Source organism: Cheilinus undulatus, linkage group 22 (genome assembly GCF_018320785.1).
Source record: "Cheilinus undulatus linkage group 22, ASM1832078v1, whole genome shotgun sequence".
Classification (NCBI taxonomy): domain Eukaryota; kingdom Metazoa; phylum Chordata; class Actinopteri; order Labriformes; family Labridae; genus Cheilinus; species Cheilinus undulatus.
The window spans coordinates 1598038-1612167 of NC_054886.1; the positions used below are offsets into that span (position 1 = coordinate 1598038).

At 37.3% G+C, this 14130-nt stretch overlaps 1 protein-coding gene across 3 annotated transcripts in view; it reads right to left on the reverse strand.

Moving 5' to 3' along the window:
* LOC121504171 (zona pellucida sperm-binding protein 3-like) overlaps positions 1-14130 on the reverse strand; it is a 35079-nt gene that overhangs the window by 8194 nt on the left and 12755 nt on the right. Inside the window, exon 9 of one of the 3 annotated variants that reach the window (XM_041778816.1) lies at positions 9146-9297. The exons of 1 other annotated variant lie outside the window; for it this stretch is intronic. The gene's annotated coding sequence lies outside the window, so the exon portion shown is untranslated. Of the gene's footprint in view, positions 1-9145; positions 9298-11389; positions 11418-14130 lie in introns of those variants that run through there. One more of the 3 variants, XM_041778817.1, reaches the window with a different exon arrangement.

The following is a 14130-nucleotide window of genomic DNA, read 5'->3' on the forward strand; positions in this document are numbered from 1 at the left end:
CCCAGTTCAGTCATTGATACCTTCGTAGAGTAGGCCAGCCACTTCTGGAAAGAGTCACTACTGCAGCAGTTTTCTCCATTTGTGGCTAATGGCTCTCACTGTGGTATACTGGAGTCTCAAAGCCTTGGACATGGCTTTACAACCTTTACCAGACTGAAAGCAGTCAGTACTTTTACATCTTTTCTTGAATTTTCTTAATAAATGAACTCATCATTTAAATACTGCATTTTGAATCTACTCAGGTTATCTTTGTCTGATCTCATAATCTGCTCAAACATCTGAAAAATGAAACTGTGACAAATGTGCAAAAGATAAGAAACGAGGAGGGGGGAAATATTCACAGCACTGAACACCAACTATGCAATACGGAAACCTGAGACTAGGGCTGGGCAATATATTGAGTTTTTAATGGTGACATATCATGCCCTTTTTCTTTCTTTAAACACGGTCCTCCTCAGCCTAAAGCAGGGGTGTTAAACCCAAGGTCCGGGGGCCAAATACAACCCATGGAACAGTTAAATCTGACCCACAAGATGATCTCATATTTCTGTTATAACTGGCCCATCAGTCTGAGGTCTGCAGATTTCCTTATGTATAAAAATGTAAACTTATCCTTGATGATTTAGGATATCCTTGTTAAATCACAAATTCTGAAAAAGTAAGGAGTAAAAATATTTAGATAAGAAGTCAGGAATGTGGGAAAAGAAATGAATTTGTGTTTTAATTTCACATTTTCAACTTTACATCTCACAATTAGGACTCAAACTTTTTATTTCATACTTCGAGCATTTCAACTAAAATTTTGGCTTCTCGTATAATATTTTGAGCTTTAAGATTGTATTGTAAAGGTAGACTGAGTGCAGATTCAGAGTTTTCAGATACAGGTGGACCTTAAATAAAGGACTGAGTTATTTCTGATTCAGTCTGTCCAGGATAGCCATAAGTATATGCACAGTGTTTACATCTGTATGATTAAGTTGATGTTAATTTAACTAGCAAAAAAGGTGAGGTTTCCCTGCCCTCACCTGTTCCACCGACTTTTCCAAATGCTGCTAACATAATACAAGTGTATCTCATAAAATTAGAAAATCATGAGTTATTTTTGTTTCTGCAACCTAATTTAAAAGATAATCATATTCATTCTAGGTTTATCGCACATAACGTGAAAAATTTAGATTTTTTTTGTTGTTCTAATCTTGATTACTACTCACAGAAAACTATCAAAATATTAGATTATTGTGGATGCTCTAATCAGCCAATTAGCTTAAAAACAGCCTTTATTCTCTCACCCTGGTTCAGGACACACAAACATTGGGAAGACTGACTAGACTCTTCCAAAAGATAATCATTGACACCCTCTCCTCCTGTACTGGGAGGGTAAGCCACAGAAGGTCACTGCTGAAAGGGCAGGTTGCTCTCAGAGGCTGAATTAAAGCATTTTCATGGACAGTTGACTGGAAGGTTAAAGTTTGGTAAGAACTTAACTTTAGGGAGCTTCACAAGGAGTGGATTGAGGCTGGAGTCAGTGGTTCAAGAGCCACCAGACAGACGGGTCTAGGAAATGGGCTACATGTGCCATGTTCCCAGTGTCAAACCACTGCTGAAACACAGACATCATAAGTATCTTACCCGGACTAAGGGTAAAAGAACTGGCCTGTTGCTCAGTAGCCCAAAGTCGGATGAAAGTTCCTTTGCATTTTATTGGGAAGAAATGGTCCCAGAGTCTGAGGGAAGACTGAAGAAGAAAAAAATCCAAAGTGCTTGAAGTCCAGTGTGAAGTTTTAACAGTCAGTGATGGTTTAGGTTGTGATGTCATCTGCTGGTGTTGGTCCACTGTGCTTTATCAAGCTGTCAGCCATCTACCAGGAGATTTCAGAGCCCTTCATGATTCCACCTGCTGAGAAGCTTCATGTAGACATTGATTTCCCTTCACAGCAGGACTAGGAAGCAAAAACCACCAGAAACTGGTTTTCTGACTGTGGTGTTACTGTGCTTGATTGCCTGACCTAAACCTAGTGGACAATCTCTGGGGTGTTATCATGAGGAAGATCAGACACCAGACTCATTAAGACAAGCTGAAGGCTGCTATCAAAGCAACGTGGGCTTCATAACACCCCAGCAATGCCACGGACTGATTAGTCACATAAATGCAACAATTCAATGCAAGAAGAGCCCTAACCAAGTACTGAATGCATAAAAAACTATTTTGACAGAAGGCCAGTATTTCTGTATTGTAAATTCTATATTTGGATTGGTGTTCTGTTTTATTTCAATATTTTGAGCAGGACTTTGTTGTGAGCTGTAAGCTAAAATCACCAAGATTAAAACCAAAAGTGTTCAAATATCTTTGTGTGATGATTGTAGAATAAATGGAAGTTTAACTCTTCGAATTAAATTACAGGAAAAATGAACGTACTCTTGATATTCTTATTTTTTTTAGATGCACCTGCATGTGAAATGTTATTTTTCTCTACTAGTTAAAAATATGACTGAAGATTAAGAAAGTTTCTGTACTTTCTGATACCACAGTAGCACCTGATTTAGTATTTAAATGCATCATCCATTTTCATTTAATACACTGTGACATAATGCTGTTTCTGGAAGGTGCAAAAACAAAAACAACAAACAAACAAACCATGGTATAAATATAAGGACATATCCCCCAGCTCTAACTTAAACCATATCAAAGTTTCGAATTCTGGTAAAGTGACAACTATCAGTTATTTCTTTCCAGTAAAAAAACTAAAAAAGACGTATCATGCACCGCCATTTAGCTAAAATTTGTTGGCCCATATTGCCCAGCCCTAGTTGAGACTTTATTCTACACTGTAGCACCCTTCAGCATGGGTGGTAGATGGGATAGTTGAAAACTGTTAAAAAAAAAAAAAAAAAAAGAAAGTTTCATGTGAAGTCAGTTTTGTGGAGTAACGTTTTAATGTGGGACCGTACATTTATGAAAAAAAAAAAAAAAAAAAAAGCTGGGCTGTGCAGTGACTTCTTTAATATTGCATTGATAATGTGATGTGATAATACACAAAAGTTTGAGTGCATATGACCAAAAGTCCAATTTATGTTTTCAGTTCAGCGGGTCTTTTTCAATAGTCTAAATGCATATGCAGCCTATGTTTGCATATGCATTACTGGGAGCAATCAAGAGAGTGGTCCCAAAAATTATGAAGAATGAAATTGTTAATTTAGGGGTCCACTGCTCACCCTTTCAGCACTAGCAATGATCACAGCCTCCATTTCAAAGCTCTTCCTCCTGACATTTGTTGTTCTGAAAGTTGACTTCTGGTTTCCTTGGTAATATCCATAATGTCCTTTTTAAATAGCTCCATGCATTTACCCTTAAAAAGACAAGTCAGATCAGTTTCCTTTCCACTGTTGACAACATTTACATTTATGTACCTTTCCCTTCTTGTTTCTGATAGGCCAGTAAGGGAGACAGGACACTGATGAGCGTGGCACTCTTCCAAAATTTCAACGTTTTTCAACCTTGAGTACTGTGAGCTAAAGATGAAAACCGCTGATGCTGAAGGTGCACTTAGCACTCAGGGGGCTAATCACTATAAATGCAGGACTATGTTGGCTTTGCATTGAAATTAAGCGCTACCAGCACTAAAAGTGCAGGCTGTGGACACAGGCCCTGTAGCAAAGGTGTGGTATAAACCGTATCAGGAGATTCTAATGAGCTAAGTGGAAATGGAAGAGTGCTTAACAAGAGCTGATGAGAACAGGATAAAGATGTGCTGCTGGAGTAAGGAGGAAAAGTTTGAGGCAGCTCACAGATAGATCAAGTGAGATGGCAGAGTAACAGCAGAATAATGCAAGAAATACTAGTGCTGCAAAGTAATCAATGAAATTTTAAATAATCTTTGCAGCCCTCAGAGATTTGGTTTTAGCTATGAGTGCAGTGTGGGGTTCATAGTATGATGAAGATAGTCTTCTAATTTATCTATTTTACAGACCAGTACAGCAATGATAGGCATCTTTAACCATTTTAAATGTAGCTCCTTCAAATGTAGGTCCTCGGGTAAGACACCTGAAACATAGCTCCTCTGCATTAAACCTGGCGAACACTCAAAGGGTTTAAAATGTGAGCCCCCTAACATGATGACAAAAAACACAGATGTGCTCTTATAGTATGTTGTTTGCTGACCATCAGAGTACACCACACACCAACAGATTCATTCATCCACTACATTTGTATAAGGGCCAGATTTTGCACTGGCGGACTCATTGGGGACCGTTCTTTCAAATCAACTAAAGTTGAACACATATTCTAATGCAATTAACATCTTATTGTATTTGTATTTTCATTCAAAACGTAAGTGATTTTTAGACATTAACCATGAGATCAGTTTTTAACGCTTACATAGAAACCAACTATGAGGGGTTAATTGATATATTTCAACTACATATTTCTAAGGCTGCCAGCTTGTTCATCTTTTGGTTTGACAGAAGCATGAAGTAACCTAATAGGTGAAAAACCCATGCAGGAAACATGTTTGTGATTTGATTCTGGGCAGGAAAATTGCACTGTCCAAGACCCTGAAGTGAAGACAACATAGAAAACTGCAGATTTAATCAGTACTGGATTGATTATGTGTTTATTATGCATCGTATTTACTAAAAAAAAAAATCCAACAGATTAGTTTCTGTAAAAATTTGATCAAATGTTCAGTCATTCCTAATAAAACTGATGATTGTTGATTTAGTAGCTGTAGGCATTTAAAGACCAACAATGCCCTAAAACCCACAACATCTTTTTATACACACAATAATCATCAACAAGTTCTGATACACACAATAATCATCAACAAGCTCTGATACACACAATACTCATCAACAAGTTCTGATACACACAATAATCATCAACAAGCTCTGATACACACAATAATCATCAACAAGTTCTGATACACACAATAATCATCAACAAGTTCTGATACACACAATAATCATCAAGGATCCCAGTCTGGCTGGGAGCTTGATGATAACTAGTCTGCACTCTCAAAACTCAACTTTGGCACGGTCAAAGGCAGATTAACCCTTTAAAGCCTATTGTATCATATTTTATACACACTTTCGTAACACCTTTGTCTGTCAATTATTTCCATAACTTTTTTAAACAATCTGATAAATGACAAAAATGCCCTCCAGTGGATTATCAGTTGCCAGAAATATCTAATCATTAAATGTGATAAAAAAAAAAAATACGTGAAATTTTATGGCATTGTTTCCATTATTTGGATTTTGGTAGAGGTTAAAATATTCGTCTCAGGTCCAAAAAAATTGAATTTTCTGGCTATTATTGGAGGTTTCAGCCTTAAAAGCAGGGGCCATCAAGTCCATTTTCACAAAGGCCAGCTTTTTCTTGACTGCTACCTTGAGGTCCAGACATCAAAATAAACAGGAATTGTAAAATTGTAAAAATAGTGTTCCCTTAAAAAAATGTATGGAACTTTAAGCCTTTAACAGTGACATCAGTCCCTATCACCTATACTGCAGCCAGCCACAAGGGGGCTATAGAGAAATTTTAACTCACACAATAGGATTTCTGATTGTAAAAATGTTTAGTATTTACAATTTTAAGTCAGATTGACTCCAATCATCTTCTGTGCAGATCAAGGAGGAAAATATCCCTCTTAACACACCAAACACCAGAGAAAGCAGGCAAGAGAATTCCTGGAAAATATTGATAATTGCGTCTTTCCTAACTTTGGTTGGAAGGGGGGATCTGCCCCAAAATCAACACGATTGTCATGTAGTATTTACCCTGCTTTAGTGACTTGTGAACAGTGTTAATTTTGACAGCAGTTTTTAATTTTAGTCTCAATTTTAGTCACACTTTAGTTATTTTAACCCTTTATAGTTTAATTCAAGTTCAAATCAATGAAAACTCTAAATCATTTTAGTCTTAGTTTTATTCCATAGAAAGTCCTCCCATTTTTACTTTTAGTCCAAGCATTTATTCTCTTGCCAAAATCTGGTACCAAATCACGTTACCGTGTTCTATACACTTAATATACACAAAAACCTGGGGTCCCTGCTTTCTACAGCTGAGAGGCAGAAGAGATACAGATGCACTGTATTTTGACAGATTTACCCACAGTGGAGAAATATCATGGATTCATATCTCACAAAAACTAAATTATATTTTAGTCTAGTTTTAGTTACCTTGATGAAAACTAATCTTACTTTAGTCACTTTTAGTCATCACAGATCTATTTTTGGCTAGCCACAGTCGAGTCTTTCTCATGGACAAAAGGTCATCGACAAGCATTTTCAGTCAGTGGTGGACCCTTTGCATGGCAGCCTCTATCATCAGTGAGTGAACAAACAGTGAATGGTTAAGTGTGACCATCTCAGTACACAGCGATATGAGTAGTCAGACAACTAGAATAGCCCTACACAAGCTCAAGCTTCACCATTTTATCAAACGATATTTTTACTGCCCAAAAACAAGTTTTTATAAAGCCCCAACCCACAAGCCATTTAGTTTGTCAGACTACAAAAAAGTGTTTACATGTTTTAAGTTGCATTTAAAAAATCAGAAATTTTGAGGCATGCCATATACATCAAATTTAAGCTGCCATTGATGAAGTCTTCAAAATCATATTTTCAAGAGTAAAATAGAAAAAAATAAAAAACAAGAGTAGAATTTAGGAAACATGAGAATTAAGATATACAAGTGCTAGACTAACCATCATAGAGAAAAGAAAAGCAAACATGGTAGTACTGATGAGGACCTCTTGTGATAAAATCAGCTCAGAATGAGCCTGAATAGATTTGGGGTCAGTAAGGAGGTGTCTTATGACCTCTCTGGGACGTCCTGCTCCTGGCTAGTCAGGTTTATTATTACTGTATATTGGCAGATTAACTGAATGTCCTTTTGGCCAGTGTTCAAAGAAAATTAAGCTTGGGTAGCATACAAGATCTTCTGACAACAACTAGTGGATGCTGGAGTTGCCCGCTAGTTGACCCAGGTTCAAAGCAAATCTAAATTGTATTAAAGTGACAAGGAACATACCCATTTCTTCTCATATCAAATATAAATAACATTTGTTGCTGAGAGGTACGGGCTCAGACAAAAAAAGCAAAGATTTTTCTGTGCTATTAAACAAACAAGAGGGTTCAGTCTATTCAGAGAAGCTGTGAATGTACAGCACCAGTGTTGGAGTTCATCCATGGCAGAGTTCTGAGAAGAGGTAGCTCTCAAACAGCCGAAAATCAAAAACATGAACCAGAATGTCATTACCTGTTGATGGGAAAATTATCAGTCATATATATTTAAGAAGATATAATTCCCATTATCATTAAAGTTATTTGATATAGTAAATAAATAATTCCAAATTATTATATTGGGACTATTCAATTATTTAGCATAGCTGTGTGCAATGATGACAAAAAAAAAAAATCTATTTTCTGCACTGCAAGCAGGCATGTTTATGTCCCGTGTCCTCAGCCTGACCCCTGGCAGCCCCTTTGGAGCCAGAGTAAAGGAAACGTATAGAAATTTCCTGGAAGTCCCCACTGTATGTCATAGAGGTGGGGGTGCAGGAGGCTCGTCCATCAGACAGGAAGTAAGCGTATGTTTGCATATGCATTACTAGGAGCAAACACGAAACGTCAAATGACACACATAGCTTCATTTAAACGACGATAACCGTTACAGAATAAAACGTTTCCAGGCTCATACGCCTCTAGGTGTATTTGTAAGTGCAAATGCAAGTGCATTTAAGAGCTGCATGAAATGTGACTATCAACAATAACTGTATATATCAGTGTCCAGCACGTTATATTTCAATGTACCGTACAAATATAAGGTGTATAAAATAAACATCAGAAAAGAAAAAATGACCTGATCCTTCTGATGGCTGATAATACATTTCTTTTTGCCCCTGGTCTAAGAAGTAAGCCAATAAAACATTGTGGTTAACCATTTATCCTCAACATTACAAGACTATAAAAAAATGTGACTAACCACATGGAAGACCAATGAACATTTTTTAAAATGTTTTCAAGGTCATTTTCTATACAATACTGAAAAAGTTTACATTTTTATATGTAAAGTTTTTCCTTTGTGAGTCAGCTTTATTGTCACTGCAGAGCTAAGCTGAACACAATGTTGACTGATTGTTGAACTGTTTGCTCAAAGGGCTGTTTGCTTATGTCTGAGCCAACATGAGAGAGAAAGAGGAGAGGGAGACAAGGTACGTGCTGCAAGCCATGCTTCGTGGCCAGGGCAGGGGATTGGGGTGGGAGGTGGGGGATGTGTGGGGAGTGCGGGGGCAGGGGAGTCCAGTCACAGTGACTCCTTGGTTGGAATAGGACACAGTTATAGGAATTGGAATAATTTGTACATTTGTGGATGATCATGAATGCTCTAGGGGAAAACGTACAACTCCTCTACTAGATAAACAAAGACGGCCAGCAGTGATGGAAATGACCCGCTGCTGTAGAGGCTATATCACATTATATGGAAAGCAGTGAGCAGATGTTACATCTTTGCGTTGGTGTGTATGCTTATGTGTGGGTGTGTCTGTGTGTTTTGCTTTCTCATCCAGGTTTTGGGCTAACAGCCAGCAAGGTCTACTCCTCTGGCGCGACACAAGACAGGAAGCTGACATAAAAGAATGGGGGGACTGACTGTGAGGGACACCGGAGCCAAAGCAGGAGCCAAGACAGTAGACAGTGACAGTGAGGTCGGAAGTTGTTTCAGCTTACAGGCATCCTTAGTGACCAGAATCTTATCATTGTATTGACCTTTAATTGATCCCATGGTGATGTTGTCAAGTGAGAGAGCATTCCAGGACAGAAATCTCATAACTAGGGTTTCCAGTAGTACAAGTACACTCATTAAAGGGGGACTAAATTAAATCCTCTGTCCCAAAACCCACACTTGCTATCTTGAGCTTTGAATCACCAGTCACATGCCGTCAAGTAGCAGTTAAAGATGGGAGTCCACAGCCATGCTATCTGCTATGAAAGGCAGTACTTTAAAAGCAAATCTTATTTGGACTTCATACTGTTACCAGAGTGCTAAACATGATAATAATGGCAAAGTGAAAATGGTGATATTTAGCAGGTATAAACTGCCAAAATGTCAGATACTTTCATTCTTTATTACTCTTTTTAAAAAGAAATTAACAGGGTAGGAATAATCTAGGATTACAAATATATGATAAAGTAGTAGTAGTAGTAGTAGTAGTAGTCCCCAAGTATGCTTGTGTAGAATAGGAGTATAAAAATAACAGCAGATGCAAACATGAGCAGCTGGTAAAGACATCCAGTGACCTACAAAGAGGAAAAAATAAATTTCAGAGGATGGAAATTATGTTTTAGCACAGGGGTGTCAAACTCAAGGCCTAGGGGCCAAATATGACCCTTTGTAATGCTGTACCCTGCCCGCCAGATCATATATTTTTATTAGTTGGTATGGGGTCTGCACATTTCCTCAAGTATAAAAATGTAAACTTAGCCTTGCTGATTTAAAATATTCTGACCAAGTCTTAAAAAAAATAAAAAAATACAGAGTAAAATAACTAGATTAAAAAGTTAAGAATGTCGGAAAAGAAATTAATTTGTGTTTTCATTTCATTTTTTCAATTTTGCATCTCACAATGGACTTTCAATCTATATTTTGACTTTTTCAATCCACAGCTTAAATTTTTTAGTAGTATTTTCACCTTTTAACCTCATTATTTGAATTTCATCTCACCTTTTAAACCTTTCCAATTGCTAACTTTGACTTTTAATCACATATTTTGACATTTCAGACTCAGTTTAAAATATTTTAACTCGTGCTTTTGACTTTTAATTTCATGTTTTGACCTTTAGAACTAAGAAGTTTAACATTTATCTCAGATTTTGAACCTTTCAAACTTCATTTTGACTTTTTCTTCTTCTTTCTTCCTTTTTTTTTTTGTTTTTCAAGATTTATTTTGGGGCATTTTTGTGCCTTTATTAGATAGAGGAGGACAGTGGATAGAGCTGGAAACAGGGTCAAGAGTGGGGGAGAGACATGCGGTAAAGGGCCTCAGGCCGGATTTGAGCCCGGGCCGCCCGCGTACATGGGGAGCGCCTTAAATCACTAGGCCACCTGCTCCCCCATTTTGACTTTTTCTATGTCAAAATCATTTCTTATCAGAGCTAAGTTTTTCCCCATAGTTCATTATTGGTTAAACGAGGTTCACTGTTTACTTTTTTTATTTACAAGTTTATTTGTCAGGAACAATACATAGGTATTGTTGCATTTAATTACAGTGCAACTGATACAATGTATAAAAAAGACTTCTAGCCATTGCTTTATGGTTAAATGTTGACCCTGTTCAGCAGGTAAGACCTAAATTCAGAATCCGGCCCCTGCTGTGATTGAGTTTGACACTCCTGTTTTAGTACTTAAGTGCACTAACATTTGTTTTTCACCAGTTACCACCTACACACCAGTGGGTGACGGAAATATTTGGGAAAATTTTAGCATAAATAGTGTTGGGGTAGTTGCTCAAAGTAATGCATTACACAGTAAATAGGTACCTTTTTTTAAAAAAATGTAGATCATCACATTACTCATGATTCTCTACTTAACATATTTAATGACACTACTACTTATGAACCTGACACATAAATAGACCGGACAGGGCGGGACTTTTAAAAATAATTCTTGGAAGGTGATTGAATGAACACTCTAGTTGTGACCTGAGCTTGACAGAAAGGCGCTGCCATATTTTATGAACAATGGAGTTTGTTGGTGGATAAAACTCATGCTGCAGCTGGTTGGGAGAAGTGAAAAACATTTCTACTTAGAGCAATTTATAGTGCGGTTCTCTGCTCTTGATTTAATAAAAAAATCTGGTCCAGGGTTAGGGGTTAGGGTTAGGGTTAGTTCTTATAAAACTGCCACTTTACTATGGCTACATAGGCAGCAGCCATTGTATATAACTGCTCAAAGTATAACTACACTCTGCCTCTATACTAGAGCTACATCCGGTGGCAGCCATTGCTACTGGCTTTCAGTACAACTGTGTACACCTTAGGCTACCTGCTTATTCTCCTTAAATGCTGACAGGTCAGGTCTGCATATCTTCCAGTCCATAAAGATTTACTGATTTGATACAGAGTGCTATTTTCAGTGTTTTTGCAAAAATGTTCCACATGCCAGTATTACAAAGACACATTACAGCTTTTCGCAAAATAAAAGAGATATTTCTTACATTTTGACTAAGTACAATTGTGCTTTAAATGTGTTTCCATTGAAGGGAGTTTTGGGCATGAGCCTTGCAATTCCTCATCTTGCGAGACTCCGCTGCAAGGAAGATGGACGCTCAAAACCTGTTGCGTGTTGATATGGTTATGGTTACATCTACAGCTGTTGGCTGGATGACGGATGGCGACGGATGATAGTTCAGAGGCAAAGTCTGAATGTATGGCAAAAAAAGCCATGCATGAGCGTGTTAGTATGATGTTAAGAAAAGTCTCGTCTCTTCTTCTGTCCACACGTACCACGCCACGTTTTCCCAGGGTGAGCTGGTCATGTGACACCGTATGTTACATCCTGTTACGCTAGTGTCGATGTGGAAAAAGTGTTCCCATTGCACTTTTGCAATATATTTCTATATCGAAACGTCTGAAAAACCTTCTCATGAGAGCGTAAAATCTTTTTAGCGATGTTTGAGAGATTTCTGGTTATTCAGGTATTTCCATTACCGGTTTTTTATTGTGCTATTCTGATTTTGTGCATTTACCCTTAGGGTAATGGAAACGCAGCTTAAATAGGGCTGTTTTAAGATCTCTTTGGCTACGCTGAAAGCATTTAGAACTTTTGCCCTCACATGTCAAGCTGGATCCTATTGGATGGATGGAGTATAATTAATTTGGCATGAAATTTTAGGGAAGGACTTCTTAGAAATTACCTCAAAAACAGTGTTAATTTTGGCAGCTATTGTGAATTTAGTCTTGGTCTTTACAGGTAAATATTCTTTAGTTTTATTCACAATTTAGAAATGTTTCACCCTTTGTAGTTTTGGTTGACAAAATCTCAAAATCATTTTAGCCCAGTGAGAGCCGATTAAAAATCCTTACATTTTGGTCTAAACTTTTAGTCACATCATTAATATCAAATTTAAACAGCCATGTTGTAAAATTAATGTGAACTTAAGACACTCATATTAATGTGCTATCATAGCCTTGATCTATTGGAAATATACTGATGAAAATACTGACTTACTAAATATGCACAGTGGGGAAATATCAGGAATTTTTTATGTCTGACAGTCCCTCACTAAAAATTAAGTCTAGTTTTAATCTTCTTGTTGGAAACTTAATTTTTTTCTCACAGTTTTTTATCATCAAAGATCTGTTTTTTGCTAGTCTTAATCTTGCTTCCTTGTTTTAACAAGTAGTTGACTTACAATTTTAGCCTGTGAATTCAACACTGCTCCAAATTTTAATTTCAAATCCCCAAACCAATTACTCATGCCTGATGTTCTTCTTAGGTGCAGTTCATTTATAAATAATTTTCTTAAATAAAAGACAAAAGCACACCAGCCTTGAATATTGCACTATTTATCTTTCTGATCACTATTTCTTAAATCATAGATCATTTCTCTTATGTGTTCAGATATTTCCTAAGTCATTTTGCTCTGTGACAGATTAGTTTTTTCACTCCTGTTTGGGTTCTCTCATCTTTCTTGCGGCATGTGTTCTCTCATTTTTCATACGGCCTAGCTGTCTCTTGTCTCACCTTCTGTTATCTAATGGGCCTCTCATAGCTTGCCATTTCCACTTCAAGCCCCCACCCCCCTCTTTTGGCTGTCGCGCCTGCTATTTCCTGACTAGCTGACCCTGAATGTACTATACAGCTTTTAACGACAGGCTTTGCATTCCCAAAATATACTACGTGGACATAAATAAAAAAAAAATACTTAGAAATGCACAAATTGATTTTAGCTTTCTTTCATCAAAATATTTCTGTAATTACTCATTTCTAGATCAAAAGGTAAAAATGACATCTTACTGTTAGCAGAAGCCTGAATATGGCAGTAGTCTAAAATGTAGTAATTATCTTATTAGAAGAGCACCATAAAGACAGGAGGTGCAGAAAGTCTTCAATCTACACTCAACTCATTTGCCCTTTTCCCTCTTGCTGTCACTTTCGATTGTAAACGTGGATAATATTCCAATATTGCCTCATTGTTTAGTATCCAAATAAACCACCTGTTTTCACTGTGACAAAATATCCTTCTTAAAATGTATCTTTAACATTAATGATTTCTACATCTAAAATAAAATTTGACCGTCAAAACGCAGTAATTTTCTCATGGTGTTTCGACGGTCAAAAATGCAACAAGTGCTTTTTTTTTTAAAACCCAAACACACTGCATCAATCTAATGTGAAAAGGAATCCGACATGTTCAGACAAATTCACCTAATTGGATAAATATCTGCATCTCGTAACTGTAGACTGACAAAAACACTCACTAGAGATCTGCATTTTTAGTAAAATTTGTTTGCTACAAATGTTTGCTACAGCACGCACCATCACAGCTTTGTTACCAGGTGCAAGTTTGTTGCATGTTGGCTTTGTCTCCTTGCTGTCAAAGCCCTGTCATTCATCCTAAGTTTTAAAGTGATAAAACTCCCTGCAAGTGGCTTGATTCAGTGTATAGTTGAAGCATGTCAGGCCACAAAAAACATATGATATAGAAGGGGCATTTACATCTGATAGGCTCTCATTGGTAAAACAGACGTACCCCATCAACAAGTTAAAGCAACTCTTTTTCCATCTCTATGACATTCCTTTGAGTGCCTTTACAAATGTACAACCTCAAATCCTTATTGGAACAGATAATCCTCACCTCATTACTCCTACTGAACCTGTTCGTCACCCTTTCGGACCCATAAAGAGAGCTCCTGTTGCAGTACACACCAAACTTGGATGGGCACTCCAGGGACCTACATCTCTTACAGGAGCACAGGATACACCACAGTGCTTGTTCACATCCACAGTCAACCCTTATACTGAAAAGAAACGAAATGTGAAGCTCTGGCAGGTAGGAATCCTCCCCTACAGACATGAGAAGCTGATCACTAGATCAAAACAGGATCATAAGGATCTGCGACTACTTGAAA